At 38.6% G+C, this 27,649-nt stretch overlaps 1 protein-coding gene across 1 annotated transcript in view; it reads left to right on the plus strand.

The window, feature by feature from the left end:
- LOC106802591 (uncharacterized) overlaps nt 1–27,649 on the plus strand; it is a 35,955-nt gene that overhangs the window by 2,620 nt on the left and 5,686 nt on the right. The gene's annotated exons all lie outside the window — the stretch shown is intronic.

A 27,649-nucleotide genomic window follows, 5' to 3' on the forward strand; every position in this document is an offset into this window, starting at 1 on the left:
TTTGATACTGCCTTTTGCACTGTCTTACATACACCTTTCTCCACCTTGAATTATTACCTTTTCTAGATGGCCACATTATACTTGCTACTCAGTTATATGCTGGGGTTTTTTCCCCCATGTAGTGGACTCAGATTTTTATGTTTAACTGTTGCAGCCAAGTTGTCACTTCTCAAGGACAGGAATCACATGACTAGATGAAGAAAGGTGAGGAAGTTGGGAAGTATTTCCACTGTAAATGAATGTATGGCATGACCATTTAAGTGTTGATTATAGGAATGGTAGAAATGAGCAATTTCACTCAGTTCAGGAAGGAAGAGATTTAAATAGAAACTGAAGATATTGCTGTAAGAATGGACCTTATAGGAGGCTGTAAGCTAGTAGTAAATGAGAACTGGTCCTTGGTTGTACTTCTTCAAGAGGTGATTTCATTAGGACTGCCCCATACAACTGAATACTAGCCACTGGGTTCATCTGACATTTTGCAGGAGACTAATGTATTAAACAAAAAGTCAATTTGTTATTTCTCCATATGGTACATCTTTTCTGGGTTCAAAGGATTATTTGCTATCTAGTTTCCATCTGTCTCTCTCTCCCTCCCTCCATAACCAGGTAGAGTAGCTTCATTATGAAAACGTATAAGGCTTTATAGGTTGGGTGCTTCTACCTGATATTTTCAGGAAATAGGGTCATAGATTACCTCCCTTTTCCTTGTTCCCCCTGGTTTGTATCTTGCAAATGTTACCTTCTTTTGTTGTAACCAAAGGCTATGCTTGGTTGGAAGCTGTGGTTTAGAAAAATACAAATGAGGGCCGGCCCCGTGGCTTAGCGGTTAAGTGCGCGAGCTCCGCTGCTGGCGACCGGGGTTCGGATCCTGGGCGCGCACCAACGCACCGCTTCTCCAGCCATGCTGAGGCCGCGTCCCACATACAGCAACTAGAAGGATGTGCAACTATGACATACAACTATCTACTGGGGATTTGGGGAAAAAGAAAGAAAGAAAATTATAAAAAAAAAAAAAAAAAGAAAAATACAAATGAGCCAGACGTTGATGACCTTGAGCCAGGATAGTCACAACCCATTTAAAGACCATTTTATCCCAGGGTAGAGAGTGCGAACTCAGAAGAAGATCCTGTAGCTGAAAGCAGCATTGTCACTTAGAGAGTGGCCTAGAGGAGAGAAATTGAGCTAAGAAAAGGAAGAGCCTCGGGCTGGCCCTGTGGCTTAGTGGTTAAGTGCGTGCACTCCGCTGCTGGCAGCCCGGGTTCGGATCCCAGGCACGCACCAACGCACCACTTCTCCAGCCATGCTGAGGCCATGTGCCACATACAGCAACTAGAAGGATGTGCAGCTATGACATACAACTATCTACTGGGGCTTTGGGCGGAAAAAATAAATAAATCTTTAAAAAAAAAAAGGTTACTCTAGAAAAGAAAGAGCCTCAGTTAATGGAGTCCTCAGGTTTCTTTAAACAGTGAAGAGGTTTGGGGACCACAGGATAGGCAGCATTAATCCAGAGAGCCATCCCTGGAGGGCCAGCTTGCTGCCTGGAGTGTGGTGCTTGTGGCCTGAGTGTATTATCTGGTAACTACATTGCAAATGATAGATGATCAGTAATTTAATCCATGCACTGTTCCTGGATTTCTGATGAGAAGAGAGCTTATTCTTGAGATCTGGATATTGAGAGGGAAATAACCAGGCCAAGGAGGAGATAAAGGAGGCTGAGCTGTCACCTTAACCAGCCCTGTATGTTAAGCTAGGACCATCTGGATTATGTTAATCTCATGTATTTGTAATTGCTGGCCTGCATGGAATTCCTTGTGTCTGGGGCATATTGGGCCATTTGAACATGCTAGGGAACTGAAAATGTTTAGCACGATGCTGGGGGTTATCTTGAGAGTTAATGTTGGAGAAGTGAACAATATGTAGATCACTGAGAAACTGGTATGCCGTGTGAAGGAGTTTGAACTTCATTTTTTTTTTTTTGAGGAAGATCAGCCCTGAGCTAACATCCGTGCTAATCCACCTCTTTTTGCTGAGGAAGACCAGCTCTGAGCTAACATCTATTGCCAATCCTCCTCCTTTTTCTTCCCCAAAGCCCCAGTAGATAGTTGTATGTCATAGTTGCACATCCTGCTAGTTGCTGTATGTGGGACGCGGCCTCAGCATGGCCGGAGAAGCGGTGCGTCAGTGCGTGCCCGGGATCTGAACCCGGGCCACCAGTAGCGGAGCTCGTGCACTTAACCGCTAAGCCACAGGGCCGGCCCTGAACTTCATTCTTGACAGGCGAAGCAAGGTTGTTCACAGTATGGGAAGAGTTAAGGGTGGGTGAAATAGGAGCCAGGGGAATTAGATAGATCAGCGGTTCCTAAGGGGGGGTCTGTGGACCACTGCAGGTCCATGACATTTCCACCAGTCTGTGAAATGAGGAAAACGTAATGGAAATCTGTATGTATAGGTGGAGCTGTGTGTGTTCACAAGTGATGGCCCACAGCTCCTGGAGCTTACACTGAAGCTGTCTCTCCTTTTTTTGGCATTAAAATGGTCTTTTATGAAATAATCATGAGGATTGTAGACTTTTGTTGTAGTTCTGCATTGTTTTTTAATATTCTTTATTGAAAAATAGAAAGATGGCCTGCTATATTTCTGCCCTTTTCCCTGGCCATTGGTGTTTTTGTGAAAACAGAAAGACAGCTAACCAATATGATAAGCTTTTCTGAATCAGCTCTGGAAAATGGAGTTAAGAGGTTAAACCAGTGCTTCTCAGGCTACCTGTGGTAAAGGATTAGTCCCCCACTCCCTTACCATCTTTCCTTGACAAATAAATGCCTCTATAGCACATGACTAATACACAGCTCATGCTATATGCGATTCATCTCATGAGTTTAAAACTTGTATAAACCCCATATGAGATGAGTTTACTGATCACATGCTTGGATGTCTTGGCAATGTCAAATTGCTATATACATTTTAAAACATTTATTCTCAACTTCTGCCCTTCTGGGCCTGTAAGAAACAGTTAACAGGTGGCCACCAGTCCACAAACTGCCGTTTGAGTTATGGGGCATTAGACTGTATCTTTATGGATCGAATCAGGAGCCTGCCGGGTTAGTGAGTTGAGCAATTGAGGAGAATTGGTCAGCCCTGTGGTCAGAGTACCTTAGGGCAAAAGGCACTGCTTTTCCTGGGATCTTGGGGGGCTAAAGGGGACTCCATTAGACCCTGGAGAGAGAAGTAGTGTGATTGGACAAGAGCGTCAGGAGTTCGGAGCTGGGCTGTACTGTAAAATTTTCATAGGGATGACTGGAACCATCAAGAACTCTTCTTGCATAGGACCTGTGCTGATTGAGATTGTGTATTTGTTTTATTTCAAGCGTGTAATTTGTATCTCCTAGATTGTTACACTGCAGTAAAGAAATGCTCTTAAATGAACTCTGAATGTGTTATGAAGGGGGGACTGTGAAGAAGGGCTACTTTAGAGGGTAAGTCAAGGCAGAGGAAGCTGGAATCAGGCTTAGAAACCTACAGTTTGGGAGCTCCCCTGGAGTGTCCTCTTTGGTTATGTGGTTGAAATCGGTGATATCCATTTGTGATGGTATCAACAACTCTGCCTGCCATTGGCAGCCTTGAGTATCCTTGTGGGATGTAGTATATAAGAGGCAAAGGGGAGGTGGGAGGGCAGGTGTAGAGAATGCTCAGAACAATTGCTGGCATGTCCTACCTTTTCCTTACTGAGACCCATAAGATGTTTTGATGCCGCCCTTGTGTGACCAGTGGGCCTTTTATGGAGAATAAGGCTGTCTGAGAAGTCTTCTTCTCAACGATAATAGAAATAACAATAGTTACTCTACCATTTATTGAGCACTTACCCTGAACCAGGTACTATGTTGTGGACTTTACATGCTTTATCTCAATCCTGTAATAGCTCTGTGAGGTAAAGGGGTTATAATTGTCACCATTTTACAGATGAATACATTGGGGTTTATTGAGAAGTCAGAAATCAAACTCAGAGTGTGTGACTCCAGGACCCACACTTGTGATCATGGTTGCCCCACTTCCTTTATTCATCTACCCCTATTGGCACTTTGTGCCCCAAGCTAGTATCTTTGAGGTCAGGGATCCCAAGCTTCTCTCTCTTGCCTACTCCTGGCCGTATACCACTGAAAGACCTCCCATGATCCGGCTCCCACATAGGGAGCTTGTGAAAGGGCCAGTCACAGCCTCTGTCCGTCTACCTTCCCACACTCAGGACTGGGAGCAGCTGGAGATCTTGCTCAAGGGCCTTTCTAGTGAGGAGTCAGACACTTACAGAAAATAATGGGAGTAAGAGAGAGAGGTGTTGGGGAAAGCAACTGCATTCTTGATGGCAGCCTGGGAATGGGGAAGAAGGTTAGAGAGAACCATGTTGGTTGGAAACCGATGGTACATAAATGAATGTATTTGTGAGGATCTGATTGTGTATGTAGCAGAGCCAACTGTTGAGATAGGCAAATGTGCCAAGGAGTCAGTAGTCACTCGGACTTGCTAAAAATTGAATTAATTTTAAGCAATACACTTAGATCTCAGTTTCATTTGCTTATGAGACTGGTCTTATGTAGCCTACATAATTCAAAGTTTGTTTATGTATTATGAATGTTATCATAGGACAATGAAAAAGTTATCACACTGCTGTACAAATAAATTATAACTATTTTAAGTAAAATTTTAAGAAAAATGTACCTCTCAATTCCACTACCCCAGTAGATGCCCATTTTTATTTATTTGGGTTCATTGTTAACCCTTGTCCATATGTATATATAATTGAACCATACAGATAAAATGTTGTGCTTTGCCTTTCTTCCATTATTATTGTCTTAAGCATTTACCCTCTTCCCCAGTTCTGTATAGTCTACATAACTACTGTTTGTTGTTGAATGGATGTACCCTTCTTTATTCCCCTCACTAAGTTGTGAATTTTTGTAGAGTAGACACTATGTCTTAATCATTTTTTTCCCCTTTAGCATCCATCCAGGAGGTGGTAGTTCATTATTATTGAAGTTCATTGATGGGAATTAGGAAATTTCTACTTTTGAGCTGTTGTAAATGATGTTACTGTCAACAATGCCATGAATATAGTATTTTTCCCCTTCTTTTGAATGATTTCCTTGGAATAAATTCCCAGGATTGAGATTAACCAAACCCAAAGGTATAATCATTTTTATCTTTTAAAAATATGCTGCCATATTGCCTTCTTAAAAGATGGTACTGATTTACTCTGCTACCAGAAATGTATGGATACAGTACTTGATTTCAATCTTATCAGCAGTAGGTATAATTTTAAAAATATTTTAAATGTAATTGATATAAAATGCTACTTGTTTGTTTTTAATTTATATTTCTTTACTATAACTAACTATACTATAAGGTTGAATGTTTTTCTATGCTAGTTTGCTAATTTTAAGTCCTATGTGAAAAATTTGTCTTCACATCATGTGCCTTTTAATCCGTCAAGTTCTTTTTTTTTAATTTCTTTTTTTTTTTAATTTTTTGTTTATTGCAATAACATTGGTTTATAACATTGTAAAAATTTCAGGTGTACATCATTGTACTTCTAGTTCTGCATAGATTACATCATGTTCACCACCAAAATACTAATTACAACCCATCACCACACACATGTACCGAATTATCCCTTTCACCCTCCTCCCTCCCCCCTTCCCCTCTGGTAACCACCAATCCAATCTCTGTCCCTATGTGTTTGTTTATTGTTGTTATTATCTACTACTTAATGAGGAAATCATACGGTATGTGACCTTCTCCCTCTGACTTATTTCACTTGCTGGTGGGAGTGCAAACTGGTGCAGCCACTATGGAAAACAGTATGGAGATTCCTCAAAAAATCAGGGATAGAACTACCATATGATCCAGCTATTCCACTGTTGGGTATTTATCCAAAGAACTTGAAAACACCAATTTGTAAAGGTACATGCACCCCTGTGTTCATTGCAGCGTTATTCACAATAGCCAAGACTTGGAAGTAATCCGTCAAGTTCTTAATGTTTTGCCTAAGAATTTGAGATCTTTAATGAGGTATATAAAAACTCATTGTTTATCATCCTCCGGAGGAGTGATACTTACTCATGTCTACTTTATGCTATATTTAAAAACTATAATTCAGGGGCCAGCCCTGTGGCGTAGCAGTTAAGTGCGCACGCTCCTCTGCTGGCAGCCTGGGCGCACGCCGATGCACCGCTTGTCAAGCCATGCTGTGGTGGCATCCCATATAAAGTAGAGGAACATGGGCACAGATGTTAGCCAAGGCCCAGTCTTCCTCAGCAAAAAGAGGAGGATTGGCATGAATGTTATCTCAGGGCTGATCTTCCTCACACACGCACACACACAAAACTATAATTCAATTTAAAAACACCTAACCCGCTAGAGTTTATTTTGAAATACCTAAAGGTATTCCCATTACAGCAAATAAGTATTCTTAGTCCCATTGATTTATGATGGCCCCATGGTCGTGTTTAAATTCTAACATATAATAGGTTTGATTTCCAGGCTTTCTATTTTGCTCCATTAATCAATTAATCATCAAATCTTTTTTTTCCTCCCCAGCAGTATGTCACACTATTCTTTTATTAGTTCTTTGGAGATAATTTTAATTTGTGATAGGGCTATTTTCCTTTCATTGAGTCTGTTTCAAATATATTTGTTTCAACATTCTCTGTACTTTTCTGAATGTTTAAAATATATCATAATTTAAAAGTACAGGATAAGAATAAATACCATATAACCATCACCCAGATTTTTAAAAAATGCTAATCTTATGTCCACCCATTCATTTTCCACACATATTTTTCATGACTATATGGAAGCCATCAAATCTTAACATTTAAAAAGTGAGAGGGAAGATTGTATAACAATATGTGTGTGAAGTATTATTGCAAAGTTCCCTTTCTCCCTATCCTACTGGCTGACTTCTCCTTCAACTCTCTTTTTGGTGAAGCCGAAAGTTGAGGTGTTTGATTGCTGGGGAGATAGACCCCCACTGAGGACAGAGCACAAAGTTCCTGACTCATAGTTGTGAAGATCAAAGAACACCTTGCCAGTTGTGAGGCTGAAATAATTGGGGAAAATTTGTGACTCAGAAAAACTAGTTTCTCCTCTCTTCCAAACAGAAGCAAGTTTTTAAAGAGTGTTGGAGAGAGAATTTTGGAAAAATGATCCCTGCTACTTCTCCCCTTCCCTGGGTGATTCAGGGAAGAAGTGAGGTGGGAGGCAAGAGAATCCTGAGATTCTCAGAATCCTGATTCTGTCTTTCATCTCTGAAGTTTGCTAATCATGAGCATTGAAATCAACAGGTACATCCTATGCTGTTACCAGGATGTGGAGCAGAGTGGTAGGAAAGACCATCTCCTTTTCCTGCCATGACTTAGTGTTTCTGATGAGTGGAGTTTGGCATGGGAGAGTTACAGTGTTTCTAGTAGGCATAAGGTAGGCTGTGGAAATGAGAGCCCAAAGTGGTTTGACAGACCTAGAGAATTCCCTGTGGCAAATATTATTGGTTACTTCAGGTTGCTGGAAATTGACTAAGGCAGACATCAAAATGACAAGTGTTTATTCAAGAAAACCTATCAAACCTTGGTGAGAACAGTGGAAGTTGGTGGTGTTTTAGCTTGGGGCTATTCCCACCCCTCCAGTCCAGCTCTATGGCTGGTAATTCTATGGAACAGGCCCTGAGAACTGACTGAAAAGCATGCTGCTGGTGGGGAGCAGCATGGAAAAATGCATGCCCAGGGGTGTTGAGAACAATAGTGGGATAGTTTTGGAACAACAGCAAACAGTCTAGGAAGGCCAACATTGCAGCTAGCTGGAGGTTGAGATGCTGGTTGGGGCAGGCAATAGACCAGCAAGAAATCTAGCAGGGAGTTCCAGGGAACAAGACAGCCGTAGTGGACCTTAATAAGCTTTTAATAAGCTTAATAAAGCTTTGAGTAAGCTTAAGCTTTTTATCCCTAGTGTCTGGAATGCCATGCACTTATGCAAGGCTGTGTGCACACCCAGGAGAGACTGGAGAGGGTCTGAGCTATCTATGCATCTCTGACTATATGTGAGGCATTCCGCACACAGAAAGTAAAAGGACAGACTTGTAAACTTTCTGGAATTGGAATATTCCAAAACTCATACACAGATCCATTAGCAAAGGGTGGAAGCCTTACTGGCTCAAGGTGTTTAAGTACAACTTCTGACTAATCATTGGCTGATCACCAACCTATATTGAACCAGGGGTAATCTCTAAAAGCTAGTATTAAAGATAGAAACAAGAATTAAAAAAGAAAAACTGAGCATAGACGTCAGCAAATGCACACTGAAAGGGAGACAGACTATAGAATTAGTCCAGACAAGTTACTAAACAAAAAATCACCAGCAACAATAACCCTGGTGTGTGTGTGAGAACATCAGAATCCAGAGTGGCTAGAACAAATTATTTAAAATGTCCAGTTTTCAATAAACAATCATGAACCATGCAAAACAAAACAAAACAGAGGAAAGTGTGACTACACAAGGGGAAAAAAAAGCCGTCAGTAGAAACTGGTCTGAGGGGCTCCAGATGTTGAATTTAGCAAAGACGTCAAAGCAGTATTATAAATAGTTCAAGGACCTTTAGAAAATCATATTTTAAAAATTTAAAAATAAGACAATGATTCATTAAATAGGAAGTATCAGTAAAGTGATGGAAATTATAAAAAGAACAAAATAGAAATTCTGGAATTGAGAGTGCAGTAACTGAAATGAAAAACTCACTAGATAGGCTCCACAGCAAATCTGAGTTGGCAGAAGTATTAGTGAACTTGAAGATAGATCAGTAGAGATGATCTAATATGAAGAATAGAAAAAAGAGTAAAAATGAACAGAGTCTCAGAGACTTGTGGGACACTGTCAGGCATACCACAGTATGCATAGTAGGAGTACCAAAAGGAGAAGAGAGAGAGCACAGAAAAAAATACTTGAAGAAATATGCCTGAAACCTTCCCATATTTGATTTTTAAAAACCTGTGCATTCATGAAGCTCCACAAACTCCAAGCTGGATAAACACAAAAAAGAAAGATCCACACCTAGACATGTTTTGGTTTAACTGGTGAAAGCTAAAGACAAAGAGAAAATGTTGAAAACCGCAAGAGAGAAAGACTCATCGTGTATAAGGAACCACAGTAAGATAACAGCTGACTTCTCTTCAGAAACAATGGAGGCCAAAGGCAGTGGGATGACATGTTCAAAGTACTGAAAGAAAAAGAACTGTCAATCAAAAATTGTGTATCCAGAAGAATCATCCTTTTAAAATGAAGGCAAAATAAAAACATTCTCAGATAAAGACCGAGAGAATCATTGCTAGCAGACCTGTTTTATAAGAAACACTAAAGGAAGTCTTTCAGACTGAAAGGAAATAACACTAGATGGTAACACAAATACACATGAAGAAATAAAGACCACCAATAAGGGGAATTATGTGAGTAAATATTAAAGACATTTTAAGTGTATATTTTTCTCTATCTTCATAACTGATTTAAAAGACAATCACATAAAACAGTAATTATAAAATTGCGTGTTTGAGTTTATAGCATATAAATATGTGAATGGAGCTATGCTAGAGTAAAATATTTATCTTTACTGGCATTAAGTTGGTATTAATCTGAAGTACATAGTTTTAAATTAAGACGTATATTTTAATTCCCAGAGCAATCACTAAGAAAATAACAAAGTAAAAAATTCAAAGAAATTAATTGGTACACTAGAAAACATCTATTTTACACAAAAGGAGGCAGTAAATGAGTAGAAAAATAAAAAAGATATGAGACATATAGCAAACAAATACCAAAATGGCATTCGTAAAAACAACCTTATCTATAATTATAATAAATGTAAATGGATTAAACACTCCAATCAAAAGGCAGAGATTGACAGACTGGATTAAAAAAAGAAAGATCCAACTATATGATGTTTACAAGAGTCATGCTTTTGATTCAAAGACAGATTGAAAGTTAAAGGATGGTAAAAGATAAAAGCAATAACCATGAGAGAGCTGGAGTGGCTATATTAATATCAGACAAAATAGACTTAAGATAAAACATGTTAATAGAGACAATGAGGGACATTTTATAATGATAAAAATGTCAATTTGTTAGGAAGCTGTAGCAATTATAAACATATATGTATCTAACAGTAGAGCCTGTATAGATGAAGCAAAAGCTGAAGAGGAATTTTATTGATGTCATGAAATTCCTGATGGATTATTGGATCCTGTTTTGTGGAGAAATATCCAGAATTGAAGGGGAGAGAGATAATTCAACAATATTGGTTGGAGATTTGAATACTCTAATGTCAATCTTGGATAGAGCAACTAGACAGAAAATCAGCAAGGATGTTGAAGACTTCAAGAATATTGAAGACCTTGACCTAACAGACATTTATAGAACACTCCACCTAATAGCAGAATGCTTTGTATTTTCAAATGCACATGGAACATTCTCCAGAAAAGCCTGAGGCTAGACTATAGAACTATACTGGTCCTCAATAAGTATAAAATTATTGAGTCATACAAAGTATGTTCTCTGACCACAATGGAATTAAATTAGAAATCAACAATAGAAGTAACTTTTGGAAATTCACAAATATTTGGAAAATAACACACTTCTAAATAACTGATTTGTCAAAGGAGAAATCACAAAGGAAATAAAAATATTTGCGGTCAAAAACAAAAACAACATATCAAAGCTTATAGAATGCAGCTGAAGCAGTGTGTAGAGGAAAATTTATGACTTTAAGTGTCATAAAGATGTCAAATTAATAACTCAGGCTTCCACATTAAGAAACTAGAAAAAGGGGATCAAACTAAACCCAAAGAAGGAAAGAATAATGATGAGAACAGAAATAAATGAAGTAGAAAAACAGTACAATCAGTGAAACCAAAACTTGGTTATTTGAAAAGATCAATAAAATTGACAAACCTTTAGCCAGACTGAAAAAAAAGAATATGCAAATTGGCAAAATCATGAATGAAGTAGGAGATACCACTACTGGTCTTACAGAAATTAAAAGCATTATAAGGGAAGACTATGAACAATTTTATGCCAATAAATGAGACAACTTAAATGAAATGGAAAAAATCCTGGAAAGGTAGAAATTACCCAAACTGAATCAAGAATAAATAGAAAATCTGAACAGTCCTATAACAAGTAAATAAATAATTTAAAAGCCTTACCACAGAGAAAGACCCAGACCCAGATGGCTTACTAGTGAATTCTACCCAAATATTTAAAGAGGAAGTAATAACAGTACAAACTCTAGTGGAAAATAGAGGAGAAGAGAATACTTACCACATTATTCTATGTGAGCAGTATTACCCTAATAATAAAGCCAGACAAAGGCATCGCATGAAAAGAAAAACTACATACCAATATTCCTCATGAATGTACATACAAAAATTCTCAACAAGGGCTGGCCCCATGGCCTAGTGATTAAGTTTGGTGCATTCCCCTCTGGCAGCCTGGGTTCAGTTCCCTGGGCATGGACCTATACCACTTGTCAGCGGCCATGCTGTGGCAGCGACCCACATACAAAGTAGAGGAAGATTGGCACAGATGTTAGCTCAGGGTGAATCTTCCTCAAGCAGAAAGAGGAAGATTGGCAACAGGTGTTAGCTCAGGGCAAATCTTCCTCAGTATTACAAGAGGTTCAGGGGATTTGATTGGAGATGTAGAAGAAACTTTCCACTCCAAACAAATGGACTGAAGTTATATTTTATTATATAGAGGAGAGTAAAGGTGATAGTCCGCAAACAGATCTGAATAGGTCAAATATTAAGAGGGAAAAACAACAGCTCGACTGGAAAGGGAAAACATCCACATCGGCTGACATAGCAGCAGATTTGAATAGGTCATATAACGAGAGGGAAAAACATCAGATTGACTGGAAAGGGAAAACATCCACATTGACTGAAGGGAAATGACACAAATCAACCAGAAAGAGAAACACCAGGTTGACCGAAAAGAGAACACATCAGATGGGTTACTCACAACATCCACACCCCACTGCTGGGAGAGTCCCTTCAATCGACACGGCTGGGCGGGAATCACATGTCCTGGGCAAGGCATTCCTTCCACAGGTGGAACTCTTATCAGGCCTCGGTTTCCAGCAGTTTATATAAGCAGTTACAGAGTTTTGCAGAGCAAGCATTTAGTGTTCTCATGCACAAATGGTTATCAGTGGCGTATGTGCACTGAGCCCCCTGGCTATCGTCCCAGCCCAGCAGTTGTGTACATGCATTGTTCTCTCTGGTTATCATCCCAGCCTGGCACAGATGGCCAGTCCGTCCCATGCTATGATGCCTGAAGAGCCTTGAAATGCTACAACTTGCAACTCCCTCCATGGGAGAAGGGCCAGTTCCCACCACAGAGAAAGTAGTTTTATATTTCTTTGTGTGCTGGTGGCTGTAGGTCAATGGAAAGGCCAAACATGGCTGTCCTCATGTCAAGACACTCAGGAAAAAAAATTCTCAACAAAATATTAGGAAACCAAACCCAGCAACATATGTAAAGGATTATGCTACATGACCAAGTGGGATGTGGGATTTATCTGAGGAGTACAAGATTGGTTTAACATCCAAAAATCAATGTAATAGACTATATTAATGGAATAAAGGACAATATCCACATTGTCATCTCAATAGACACAAAAGTTATTTGACAAAATCCAAAACCCATTTGTAATACAAATTTTCAACTAACTAGGAAGAGAAGGAAACTTCCTCTACCTGATAAAGGACATCTATGAAAAACTTACAGCTAACATCATAGTTAATGGTGAAAGACTGAATGATTTCTCCCTAAGTGTGAGAACGAGACAAAGATGTCTGCTCTTGCCGTTTCTATTCAGTATTGTACTGATAGCCAGTGCTGTCAGGCAAGGAAAAAAAGGACATCCACACTGGAAAGGAGTAGTAAAACTCCTAATTCACAGACATATGGTCCTGTATGAAGAAAGGAATCCACACACAAAAAACACACACAACTATTTGAACTAATAAGTGAGTTTACTGAAGTCACAGGATAAGAGATCAGTATATAAAAATCTGTTTTATTTTTCTACACTAGCAATGAACAATCTGAAAACAAAATTAAGAAAAAATTCCATTCACATTAGCACCAAAAAGATGGAAATACTTAGGGATAAAGTTAATAAAGGAAGTGCAAGACTTCTACATTGAAAACTGCACAACATTGGTGAGAGTGCAGCAATTTAATATAATTATATTAAATGTAAATGGATTAAACACTCCAAGTTAACATCTTAAACCTATGACAACCTAGTTTGGATAATACCAACTCAGTTTCGATAGTATACGAAAGTTCTGCTCTTATACATCTCCTTCTTTCCCCCTTTATATTGTTATTGTCACAGATTGCATTTTTATACATTGTGTGTCCATTAACATACATTTATAGTTATTATTTTATGCATTTTCCTTTTAAATATATAGGAAAAAAGAAGAATTACAAAAGTACAATAATACTGGCTTTCATATTTACCTGTGTAGTTATCCACTAGTTTCTTCTATGGCTTCGACTTACTGTGTAGCGTCCATTCATTTCAGCCTGTAGGATTCCATTTAGTATTTATTGTAGGGCAGGTCTACTGGTAATGAACTCCCTCACTGTTTTTTTAATCTGGAAATGTCTTGATTTCTCCTTCATTCTTGAAGGATAGTTTTGCCAGATACAGAATTTTTAGTTGAGAGGTTTTTTTTTTTTACTTTTAGGATTTTAAATGTATCATCCCACTGCCTTTGGGCTCCATTATTTCTGATAAGAAATCAGTTGTTAACTTTATTGAGGATCTCTTGTGTGTGATGAATCATTTTTGTCTTGCTGCTTTCAAAATTCTCTCTTTGTCTTTGGGCTTCAACAATTTGACTATAATGTGTCTCATTATAGATCTCATTGACTTTATCCTGCTTAGAGTTCCTTGAGATTCTTGGATGTGTGTAATCATGTCTTACATCAGATTTGGAAAGTTTTAGCCATTGTTTCTCCAAATGTTTTTTCTACCTCTTTCTCTCTTCTCCATCTGGGACTCGTGTGATGCATATTTGGTATACTTGATGGTATCCCAAGGGTCCCCCGGGCTCTCTTTATTTTTCTTCATTCTTTTTTCTTTCTGTTCCTCAGACTGGGTAATTTCAATTGCCTTGTCTTCAAGTTTTCTGATCCTTTTTTCTGTCTGCTTAAATCTTCTGTTGAACTCTAGTGAAATTTCCATTTCAATTATTATACTTTTCAGCTCCAGATTTTCTGTTTGGTTCCTTTTTCTATCTCTTTATTAATATTCTCATTTTGTTTATACATCATTTTCCTGATTTCCTTTGTTTTTTTTCCTTATTGAGTATATATAAAAGAGTTGATTTAATGTCTTTGACTAGTTATTCCAATGGCTGTTATTTGTCAGTGATAGTTTCTGTCAAATTCGTTTTGTCCTGAGAACGAACCATATTTTCCTGTTTCTTGTATGCTTTGTAATTTTTTTGTTGAGAACTGGACATTCTGAGTATTAACTCCAGAGTGGTAACTCTGGAAATCTGATTCTCCTAATACTCAGATCGTTGATTTTTGCTTGTTGAGTGCTGAAGCCATCTGTTTGTAACTTTTCGAAACTACTTTTGCAAAATATGTATTCCTTGTTGTTTGTGGTCACTGAAGTTTCTGTCCCATTATCTGCAGTCGGCCAATGACTGAAAAATTAGAAACCTCTCCCTTCATCAAGCACCTCTCTGGTTGTTATAAGTGTCTGATGAGGTTCAGAATTCCAAATTAATTGATTCCAATTGCTCTTTCCAATGGCTGCTTCAGGGGAGAAACCAACCCCTAGAGCTTCCTACGCCACCATTTTGCACAATGTCACTCGTCTTAATAATATTTTATAGTTTTATGTGTAGCATCTTAAAGAGCTTTTGATTACAAGTTTTATTATATACTTGACAATTTTGATGCTATAATAAATGGTGTTGTGGTAGGCAGAATAATGGCCCCTGAAAGATGTCCACACCCTAATCCCCAGAACCTGTGAATATGTTACCTTATACATGTTACACATGGCAAAAGAGACTTTGCAGATGTGATCAAGGTTAGGGACCTTGAGCTGGGGAGATTATCCTGGATTACCTGTATGGGCCCAATCTAATCACATAAGACCTTAAAAGTGGAGAACCTTTGGCTGTAGTCAGAGGGAGATGTTGACTATGAAAGAAGGATCAAAGAGACACAATGTTACTGGCTTTGAAGATGGAGGAAGGGGACTATAAGCTAAGGAATGCAGGAGGCCTCTAGAATCTGGAAAAGGCAAGGAAATATGTTCTTCTCTGGAGGCTCTAGAGAGGAATGCAGCCCTGATGACACTTTGATTTTAGCTGGGTGAGACCTGTGTCAGATTTCTGACTTATGGATATGTAAGATAATAAATATGTGCTATGCTTTTTTTTCCTTTTGGTGAGGAAGATTGGCCCTGAGCTAACAACTGTGCCAGTCTTCCTCTATTTTGTATATGGAATGCCACCACAGCATGGCTTGATGAGCGTTGTGTAGGTCTGCACCCAGGATCCGAACCTGCGAACCCTGAGCTGCTGAAGCGGAGCACACAAACTTAACCACTACGCCACTGGGCCAGCCCCCTTTTGCTGTTTTTAAGCCACTAAGTTTATGATAATTTGTTATGGCAGTGATAGAAAACTATTACAGGTGTCTCTTAATTTAATTTGGTAATGTTAGTTATGTAGAAATACAAATGATATTTTTATTTTGAGTTTATATCCATCTATCTTGCTAAACTACTAATTCTAATAATTTATATATTGATTACTTTAGATTTATATCATTTATAAATAATCACAATTTTGTTTCTGTCTTTCTAATGCTCATACTTTTTTTCTCTTGCCTTATTACCCTAGATAGAACCTCTGATACCACGTTGAATAGCAGTGATGGTAGTAGGCATTCTTGCCTTATTCCCAATCTCAATAATTTCATTATTAAGTATGATCTTTTCTCTAAATTTTTGTAGATAGTCTTTATAAGATGAAGGGAGATCCCTTTGTTTATAATTTTAGTAAGTTTTTTTCTTAATTTATAATTAAGAAATAGAAGAAAGTTGAATTTCATCAAATACTCTTTCTAAGTCTTTTGAGATGGCCACATACGTGGCCAATTAAATTGATTGATTTATTATGTTACATCAACCTTGCAATCCTGAAATAAACTGATTTTTGTTGTGATATATTAGCTTCCTTTCCTCTTTTTTACATGTTGCTATATTTGATTTACTAATATTTATATAGAATTTTGGCATCCACGTTTATGAATGAAATTGGATTGTAAATTTTTTCTCTTCTACTGTCCTCATCAGGTTTTGCTATTAAGGTTGTGATAGCCTCATACAATGAATTAGAATATTCTTTTTTATTCTATTCTCTGGAAGACTTTATGTAAAATTGACATTGTTCCATATTTATTTGGTAGAACCCTCATTGGAGGCATCTGGGCCTGGACACTTCTTTGCAGGAAGATTTTAATTGTAGATTCAGCCTATTTAATAGGACTATTTCAGATTTTATTTTTTCTTATTTTCATTTTGGTAAGTTGTAATTTTCTGAAAAATTTCCCTTTTCCTGTTAAAATGTCAAATTTACTGGCATAAAGTTATTCATAATATCCTCTTATTTTCTTTTTAGTGATTGAATAATCCATACTGACATCTTTCATTTATGGTATAGGTTATTTGTGACTTCTCATTTTTCTTGATCAGTCTCATAAGAAGTTTAACAATTGTATTAGTCTTTTCAAAGGATTCACTTTTCACTTTAATACTCTTTATTGTATGTTTATTTTCTATTTTATTAATATTGACTCTCCTCTTTATTATTTTCTTCATTCTACATTTTGTTATTGCTCTTCTTTTTTTGACTGCTTGGGCTAGTGCTTAATTCATTAGTTTTCCACCCATTTATTTATTTATTTATTTATGAGGAAGATTAGCCCTGAGCTAACATCCATTGCCAATCCTCCTCATTTTGCTGAGGAAGATTGGTTCTGGGCTAACATCTGTGCCCATCTTCCTCCACTTTATATGGGATGCCACCACAGCATGGCTTGACAAGTGGTGTGTCGGTCCATTCCCGGGATCCGAACTTGCGAACCCTGGGCCGCTGAAGTGGAGTGCACACACTTAACCGCTGCACCACCAGGCCGGCCCCTCATCCTTTTATTTTTTAATATATGAATTTATGCTATAAGTTTCCCGGTATGCACTACTTTATCTGCATCTTCAAATTTTATCATCTTCATTTTTATTCAATTCAAAATACTTTCTAATTTATATTGTGATATATTTTTTGACCCATGAATTATTTAAAAGTATATTCCTTAATTTCCAAACACACGAGGATTTTCTAGTTATCTTCTGTTACTGATTTCTAGCTTGGTTGTATAGTTGTCAAAGAATAAACTATATGACTTCAGTCCTTTGAAATATGTTGAGACTATACAGTGGATGCTCAATTTGGGCAAATATTCCATACTTTAAAAGAAAATCTATTTTGTAACTGTTGAATGCAGTATTCTATATACTGTAGATCCATTTTTCTCCTTTACTCCGTTAATGTGGCCAATTAAATTGATTGATTTGTTATATTAAATCAACCTTACAATCCTGTAATAGGCCAATTTTGTTTTTGTATTGTTCCAATCTTTTGTACCTTGAATAATATTTGTCTATTTGTTTTGCCAATTAATGAGAGGTATATTTTACAATCTCATACTGTGCTTCTGGATTTGTCCATTTTTCCTTGTTTGCTTAGTAAACTTTAAGGCTGTATTTCCAGGTGTGTATAGGGCCTGATGGGTCTGGGCAGGCATGACTAACATGTGGGTGGGTGGGAAGACCACATGCCACTGTCTGTGGTCCTGAAATATCGTGCTCCAGGTCCTTCTTTTTCTTTTAAAGTGGGCAGTGATATGGCCTATGACTCTTGGAGGGATTCCGAGACTGGGGAGGGGAAAGCTACAAGTGGGGGAAAAAGTAGAGAGAGGAGAGAGAGAAACAGAGGAGGGATCAGGAAGGCATAGCTGCCAAAGGATTGGCAGGGAGGAAGAAAAGAGTCTGTCGTTTTGACAATGTTTTCAAATATTCCCAGTTGCCAAGAAAGAAATTTTTACCTGTTTTTGGAAAGTTTTGAGGGCTTTTTCATATCACTTCCTGCCATGCAAATGTTACTCTTATACAGATGGGCCTTTTGTGTCCTTCAAACCCAACAGAAAGCATAGCTTCCTGCTCTGCAAAGTCCAGAGATGAGTCTGATCCAACCCCATGCACATCATCCTGTTCTCTTTGACTAGAATGCCTTCCCTTCCCCCACTGCACACTTGGAGAACTCCTACTCATCCTATACACCAGCTGGCTTAGAAGTCCTAGAAGCCTTAGCTCACCTATTCAGGCAGGTTTAATTCTTCCTCCTTCAGGTGTCAAGAGCAGCCTGCTCATTATTTTCTGATATCTCTAGTAATATATTCATTTCCACACTATCTCACCTGGAGATCCTTGTGGGCAGAGGACCATGTTCTAGTCTTCTTTGTCACCCTAGCCGCTTACACAATTCTTGGTATATAGGAGGTAATAAATGTTGAATCAAGAAGTGGGTGAGTGAAATGATTTCTGCAATCAGTAGATACAGTATATATTAGACAATTCGTTCACTTCAACATTAGTTCACTCAGAAAAGTTTTATTAAGGTCATTCTCTGTGCCAAGCATCACAATAGGTGCCAAGATTACACCTGTGAATAAGTGGCATGGCATCTGTCCTCATATTGCTCAGGAAAACCCACAAGAAGATAGGCAGCCATATATGGTGGAAGGACTCTGGCAAGAAATAGTTTCATGAATTCCACCCACATTGAAAGATCAGCTGGCAGTAAGTAGGAGTGGGGTGGGGCTTGCTCAGGTTAAGGTCTGTAAATGCCTATGGCAAGAGGTTGTTGAATTAGAGCCTGTTATGAAGTTAGGAGGCCCTAAAGGCACACTGGGCACATAGCCACAGATCTTCTTGGTAAGAAACTGATTGTGGGATCAACTGTACCGATTTCCCTGAATTTGTCTGAGTTCTGTCTCCACCCTTGTAAAGCCAGGACATTATAAAGTAGCTAGGAAAAACCCAAGGCTGAATCACGGCATAGAACAGTTCCCATATGGAATGTTGGCCACACGGTGGTACTATTTACTTCTTCATATACTCATTATTTAAAACATCTCTCTCGTACCCTTAATTTTTGCCTGGATGTGTCAAATCCTGCCTGCCAGCCTTGAAGCTCAGTGCAATTCCTCCTTTTTATTCCTTCTGAGGGGACTGCTGTCCATGACTGGTGAGAGCAATTCAGGCTACCCATTACTATGAGTTCTCAGAATTCATCTTCAGATCTTAAATGATGTGGTCAGCTCAACAGTGTCTCCTGACTTTGAGAAGAAGTGATTGGCATTAGGAAGCATGTTGAGCTGATGCTGCTCTTTATTCGTTCTCTAGACTGCTGCTTGGGTACAGGAACAAGGTAAGAGGACCATCATAGCTTTATCGAGAGCTCTATGAGCAAGGCTTGGTAAGGGTGGAAGAGAAGAGAGCTCTCATGTGACGAGCACCTATAAGTGTTAAGCTCCTTAAATTCATCGTCTGTTTAAAACTTTTCAACAAACTTCATGAGGTAAGCATCATTCCCATTATTTGGATGAGGAAACAGGCTGGATGGGTGCATTATTTGTCCAAGGTTATGCAGCCAAAAGTGGTGAAATTCAACTTTAAATCCAGGTCTGACTATCTCCACAGCCCCAAGTTCTCTTTCTTCATATGATTTGTAAGATGGGGCCCCCACCCTTGTAGCATTTATAAGTTACTTAGGGAGACAAGATTCCTAAAAGTATGTTTAATAAGAAAAGGTGACAGCAATTTAAAATTGATGAAAGAGAGCTACTTTTATTGACATCGAAATGGTCCCAATATATTGCTGAGTGAGAAAAAGCAAGCTTGAGAATAGCAAGGTCATCTTCAGTGGAGGCAAACAGTGAGGGATTGTGCCCACCACCCAGATCAAGATAGCACGGAAGGCCTCCTCGTGTTTCCTACCGGTCAACTTCCTCCCAAGGGTTAACCATTATAATGATTTCTATTACTATAGGTTAGTGTTACCTATTCTACATACAAATAAAATCACTTAGTGTGTACTCTTTAATGTTTAGATGCGTTCACCACAGTGTGTCTGTGAGATTTACCCATGTTGTTGTGTGTAGCAGAGGCTCTTTTTAAAATTGCTGACTACTAGTCCATTCGCTGAATATACCACTGGTTGATGGATCTTGGGTGGTTTCAGATTTGGGGCTATTGTGAATAAAGCTACTATGAACATTCTTTTACATGTCTTTTGGCTGACCTATTCACGCATATCTCTTGAATATCTATCATCTATTTATCTATAGATATATAGAGAGAGCTAGATACAGGTATTCATATACATTTATATTAGTTAATTCCTAGATGAGTGGAATTCTTGCATCATAGTTTAGGCATATGTTCAGCTTTAGTAGATACTGCCAAAAGTTTTACAGAATAATTGTAATGATTTATACAATGTATGAGAGTGTTAGTTGCCCCATATTCCCCTCCTCCGTCATCTTTTTAATATTAGCCATTCTGGTGGCAGTGCGGAGGTAGTTTATTGTGGTTCTAGTTTATATTTCCCTAATGACTAATGATGCCAAGGACCATTTTCACTGGCCATTTGGATATTCTTTTTGTTTAGGGAGTAGGATTGGGGCGAGTGTTCCCAGTGCACCTGTGGGTCTTGCATGGTTTGAACTTCCACTCATGGGCACCAAGGGAGGGAGCCCACGGGGTTTCTTATAGGCCTGTCCAGGTAGAGGCAATAGGAGAAGAGGGAGGGAGGGGGCTTGAAAGCTGTCAGCAAAGAAACATCAGTAATGGAGTTATACTCTTTATTACAATGTCAGTAAGATCTGTAGGGGTGAGGAGATAGTAAATCTTAATATTCAGTGAAATAGTCAATACTTACCTTGTTGCCTGCCCTTGGAACACAAGATAAATAAGTAAGAAAATGAAATACTGATGATTTTAACTCTTAGGGCTGGGCCAGGGAATTAGCCTTTAAATGTGATATGTCCTGCTTGGCTGTGCTGTGACTATTTTACAAGTGAGAACTAGTATTAGAATTCCAGAAAAAAAAATACCATTATTGACACTGTTCATCTATCCGTGGCAGTTAGCTACGCATGGATCCTTGACTACTCAAATAGTAATAAGCTTAAAGAATATGTCGTATGTAAATTATTTCCTCTCAATGCTCACAAAGACTGTGGAATAGAGAGGTAAAATTTCATTTCATATTTGCTTTTATAAGAAATTTAGGCTTATAAATGTTAAATGGCTTGCCCACAGTTACTGCTGTCTGGAGTTTCAATGATTTTGAAACACAATGTCAGAAATGTATTTAAAGCATTTTAATAATGATTTAATTATTTTAACATTAAAACGAACACATGTGTATATAAAAGATTGGGATGAAAAAATGACATGCTAGCTGTGACACCTCAAGGCCTTATCCCCAGCCATGCGCCGTGGGTCTAAATTTTCTCTGGTCTTCCATTAGGGAAAAAGTGTAAGGACTACTGTATAAGGGATGCAACTCTTAATAAAACAAAGTCCTGATGTTCCAGGAACAAACAGAGTCACCTGGAGACAGCAAAGGATAGTAGGACTGGCAGACCCTATCTCATCCCCCCTGTAATTTGATGATTTTCCCTTTGAGTTACCTAATTCTCTCCTCTTTGCCAGTGTATCTGACCCTAAGTTTACTCAGGTTTGGTTCCTCTCTAGCCAAGGCAAGGGCAAAAATCCATTTTCCATTTTCCCCAAGTCCATTAGTGGTGGGGCCTAGATTTTGAGCCTTAGTTTCTCCACCTATAAAATGGGGACTATAATAGCGACTTCATGGGGCTATTGTAAATACTTTTTAAAAATTAAATGTATGTGAAAAGACCTTGCACTATACCTGGTCATTGTGGATGCTCAGTAAGTGTAGTTGACTGCTAGTTGAATCATCCATTCTGGAAGTGGATATAACTGATATAGACCCTGAGCTTCCGTTAGGCGAGGCTGACTCACTCCCCAGTTTGTTCAGTACTGTCCCAGTGTTAGCACTGAAAGTTCAGTGTCCCAGGAAGCCCCTCCCTAGGACACAAAAGGTCCCAGATTTTGGCGATGGGTGCAGAACACTGGGGGGAAAATATAGAACCTGAAAGCAACACCATTTTTAGTGTCAAAGGGATATGACATAGATTGTCTGCCTTCTGTAGTTGCTGTTGCTTATTTTTCCTGACCATTGGTGTTGGCAACCATGATTTGTGGTTCACAAAAATGGGCCATGCATCGTAGCATCATTCCAAACGATGTGACTTAAGTGTCCAACTTGTGTGTTGTAATCATGAGCATTAACCGTCTATTTTTGATTTTGCCTGTGGATTAACTATTGGATTTTGTATTGAGATAGTACTAGTTTAATTTTGACATTGTGAATGTCATGACCATGTTTTCTAAGAGTTAAGATAAGGAAATGAAAATGATTATCCTACCAGTGCCAGCATGACCCAGACATCACTGAAAAAGAAGGCTAAAAGACTTATTTTAATGATAGATATAGGGACATATACAGCTGGATTCGGGTGGTGAGTAACCAAACCACAGCATACTGCATACTATGGAGAAAAGAATTAGGGATTGGGCATGGTGGAGAAGGAGATGTGAAAAATACATACAAAGACTGAATCTCACAAGTCTAAGATGAGACAGGCAAATACCTCTAAATCAATCAAAAGTTTCTATTTTTATATTCTTTGGTCTTGTTCTTGTCTTCCCCAAAAGACATCAATGCTCAGTGGAAAACAGAGGCCACTGAATTAGCTTTGATATACCACGTGAACAAACATGCATTATTGTATCATTTCCTTGATAGCTCCATGAAACTGAGTAAAGTTATATTTCCTGATTCAGAGGTTACAACTAAAATGTCCTGTGGGCAAATAAAAGGGGGAATTTTGATAACAGATGTGTTCGCCTCTTACAGTGTAGAGCTGATTCTGTCAGTTCTTACCAACAATCATACTTTCTACAGTATGTCAAGTGATGCATCAAATCATGGCAACAAAAAAATGTTGCCCCTAGCTGTTAGGTACTTTGATTTGAAAACTGGAGTTTCAAATCATCATCTTGATTTTTATTAAGATCTTAATAAAGCCACAGAAAACATAAAACAAAAGTCTGTTTATACCTTATCCAAATACAAACTAGACTCTGCTCATCAATCTGTACGTTCAGCAGACAGTGCAAATGTAAATTTTGGCAAATTCCATACAGTCTATAAACTTTGTATCAAAGAAAAAGAAAAGACCTTATCTGCGAAATCATCTGTGTGCTTTGTACACAACATTGCTAAAAATGGATGTGATTTGCTTACCTTTGATATTGAGGCTTTTATAATGAAAATTTTGGTCACTTTTCAATTTCCTCAAAACCTGCAGAAGCACTGAATGAGATTTTTGACTTTATAGAAATGCAAAGAACCTCCTTAGAATGTGCCTATAAGATGGCTATCATTGCTGCCAGTCAAAGAAAAGATATTAAAATGTTGGCCTGCCATAAAATCATATTTTCAAAGTATGGGACAAGAAGGGTGTCTGTTTCAGTCTGCTTGGGCTGCCATAACAAAATACTGTAGAATGGTTGGCTTAAACAACCAAGAAATTTATTTTCTTACAATTCTGGAGAATAGAAGCCAAAGATCAAGGTGCCAGCAGAGTTGTTGACTGGTGAGGGCTCTCTCTCTGGTTTGCAGACAGCCACCTTCTTGCTGTGTGCTCACATGACCTTCTTTGTGTGCATGTGGAGAGAGAGAAAGCAAGCTCCCTGGTGTCTCTTCTTATAAAGGCACTAATGCTGTCAGATCAGGGCCCCACCTATGACGGCATTTAACTTTAATTACTTCCTTAGGGGCTCCATCTCCAAATACAGCCACACTGGGGATTGGGGTTTCAACATATGACTATTGGGGGGGGTACAAACATTCAGTTCATATCAATGTCCTTATTTAATTTGGAAATATATTGAGGATGAGAATGGAGAAAAGTAAAACTATTGATATGCTGTGTCTTGAAAACTGATGATCTTTGAAGAGGCTACAAGGAGCCTGAAAAAGGATGAACTGACTACACCTGAGTCATTTGATGTTCTGTGTAGGTTGCAACAAAAACTTGTACAGCAAAAAATGACTTGATTTTTGGAATTAAGACTATTTTAGAACTTCAAAAATTGTCACCAGAAAAGGGAAGCCAGATCAAACAGGACTTTCTCAATTTCTGTATTAAAAACTGTAACTTATTTAGAATTTAATTTAACAACTTCAAATTACCTCTGTGCTTTAAAACCATTTTTCCTGAGAAAGAAATTTTAACTGTTGATATCCAACGTGCTTCAGTGTTTAAAAAATGATGGACATTTCAGACGTAGATAGCCCATCTGATGAATTTACAGATGCAAAAGTACTTGATTGACAAACAGCTGGTCTACCGAAACAAACCTATAAACACAAAGTGGATGGACAGTCTTGGAGAGGTGCAAACTAATTCCTGCAAGTCTATAAGCCAGCTGCTGCAGGTTTATAAGATAAACCTAGTATATAAAATCCTAAATATTCCTGCTCAAATAAGCTTTTGTTGAGAGGATATTTACCTTGATGTCATCATATTGGACTGACACTAGGAATCAAGGAAACATATACTTGATAAGAGCAGAGCTACAGGTCAAAGTGAAGTTTACCTCTGACTAGACAGTAGTCTCCCTTATCCACAGGGATACCTTCCAAGACCCCCAGTGCATGCCTGAAACCGCCAATAGTACTGAACCCTATAGGTACTATGTTTTTTCCTGTACATACTTATCTATAAGAAAGTTTAATTTATAAATTAGGCACAGTAAGAGGTTAACAACGATAACTAATAATAGAACAATTATAACAATGTACTGTAATACAAGTTACATGAATGTGGTCTCTGTCTTTCTCAAAATATCTTATTGTACTGCACTCACCCTTCTTCTTGTGATGACGTGAGATGATACAATGCCTACCTGATGAGATGAAGTGAGGTGAATGATGTAGGCATTGTGATGTTAGGTTACTACTGACCTTCTGACGATACATCAGAAGGAGGATCATTGAGCCATGATGATGTCGATGGTTGGATGTCAGGAGCAAATTGACATCGACAATGTCGATGGTTGGGGATCCAACAAAGCGGTGATTCACGTCCTGGGTGGGATGGAGTGGGATGGCACGAGATTTCATCATGCTACTCAGAATGGCATGCAATTTAAAACTTATGAATTGTTTATTTCTAGAATTTTCCATTTGATATTTTCAGACCACTGTTGACTGCGAGTAACTGAAATTGCGGAAAGCAAACCATGGATAAGCAGGGGACTACTGTATTCAGTTTTACCACTACATAAAAGAAAAGAAAGGATGTCCTAAAAGCTGCCAGCAGTTCAGAGAAATACTATTGGGAAAGGAAACGGGAAGAGTAAAAATATCCTACTGTGTCGTGGGACAGAACAAAACATATTGTTATTTTTTAATTAAATATAGGTAATATCTGTTTAATTAGTCCTATTTATGTTCTTTTTTAAAAAAAGTCTTACATTTATGTAGCTTAATAATATACAGTAATACAGTCTATATAAATATCCAATAAAAAGTTTAAATAGGTTGCTATATCAGAGGAGACAAAGAAACATTGTAAAAATATTGTTATATTTCTCACACACATACTACTAATTACTATTGCTAACTAGTCCTATTATTTTTATTTAAGTAATAGCATTTATGAAACAAAATTAAATAATACAGAATAGTACATAATTTTTTTTTTTTTTGGTGAGGAAGGTTGGCCATGAGCTAACATCCAACGCCAATCCTCCTTTTTTTTGCTGAGGAAGACCGGCGCTGGGCTAACATCCGTGCCCATCTTCCTCTACTTTATATGGGACGCCGCCACAGCATGGCTTGATGGGCAGCGTGTCATTGCGTGCCCGGGATTTGAACCTGTGAACCCTGGGTCGCCGAAGTGGGGTGTGCACACTTAACTGCTATGCCACCGGACTGGCCCCAGAATAGTACATAATTTTAAACCAACACCTGCTTCTGTATTTTTATGTTGAAGTAATAACACATACATGTCTAATAATTTGTTATATTACATTATTGTGGGGTATAATATGGCTTTTTCTGGCCTGGGAACCCTTTTGTCCTGGATTGGCTCTCTAAGAGCTTGGCCATCATACTTGCATCACTCACCTTTTGCCACAATAATGCTAGATAACAAACCTCTCCAAACTCAGTGCTTCCTACCACAAGCATTTATTCTCACCTAGGGGTTGGCCAGGCTTGGCTCCACGCAGTGAGTTGGGCTTAGGTCTGTCCCATATGTCTCATTCTAGGCTCAGACTGGAGGGCAGTGGCTACCAGGGGTTGTTCTTTACATTGTGAACCACCAGAATGAAAGGCTAGCAATCCTGTGCAGCATATATAAATGCCTCTGTTTGCTCACATTCTAGTGGTCAAAGTGAGTCCACGGCCAAGCCCAACAACAGTGGAGCAAAGATATACGCTCTGCTCACAGCAGGGGGAAGGGGAGTGAGTCATACTTGCTGTACAATAACCTAAATGACCCCAGCCCCCTTTAAGAGCTTTTTGTGGGCCACACCCGATGACTTCCATTTCCTTCTCATTGGCTGTCCTTTTTTGCAAGGGAGTTGTGAAATATATGGGTTTTTTTTGGCTGAGTACACTGCTGGCCCCTAAAATATAGGGGTTCAGTGAGTGAAGAAAAAAAGAGAGAATGTAAACTGGATGTTAACGTTCTCTGCTGCAAAGGAAGTTTCTTTCTTGTTCATTCCTTCATGGATTCAACAAATGGTTTTGAAAGTTTACCATGAGACAGTCCTGTTCTGGATGATGTAACTTATGTGAACATGTTACATGGTTGCAGGAACCCAGGGATGTGGGCTGGGCAGGGATGATGGTCCTTATTTGTCAGATGAGGAGCCTGAAGCCAGTGGGACAGAGTTGCTTTACTGAGTACCCAGGCTTTTTGAGTGGTAGATTCAGCTTGAACCCCAGTCTTCTGTCTTATTCTTCCATTCAAAGGCATTTATGGAGTAGCTACTTGGTGCTGGGCATATGGAGGCAGAAGGCCCATAGAAGGACCTTGAAAGCCATGCTGAGGAATTTGCATGTAATCCTGAGAGTTATGGGGAATAGGCCAGTGGCAGGTCCACGTTTACATTTCGTCAGTGATGTGCAGGATGGATTGGAGAGAGCAAAGGTAGAGTCTGGGAGACTAGTTCAGGAGTTCCTCCAAGAGTACTGTGAGTGAGATGACAGTTTGAGCCAAAGAAGTGGCAGTGAGAATGGATAGAAGGAGAGAGATTCCAGAATCACTTAGAATGGCCATTTGG

The sequence above is a fragment of the Ceratotherium simum genome, chromosome 5 (assembly GCF_057802395.1).
Source record: "Ceratotherium simum simum isolate JZ-2026a chromosome 5, ASM5780239v1, whole genome shotgun sequence".
NCBI classification, from domain to species: Eukaryota; Metazoa; Chordata; class Mammalia; order Perissodactyla; family Rhinocerotidae; genus Ceratotherium; species Ceratotherium simum.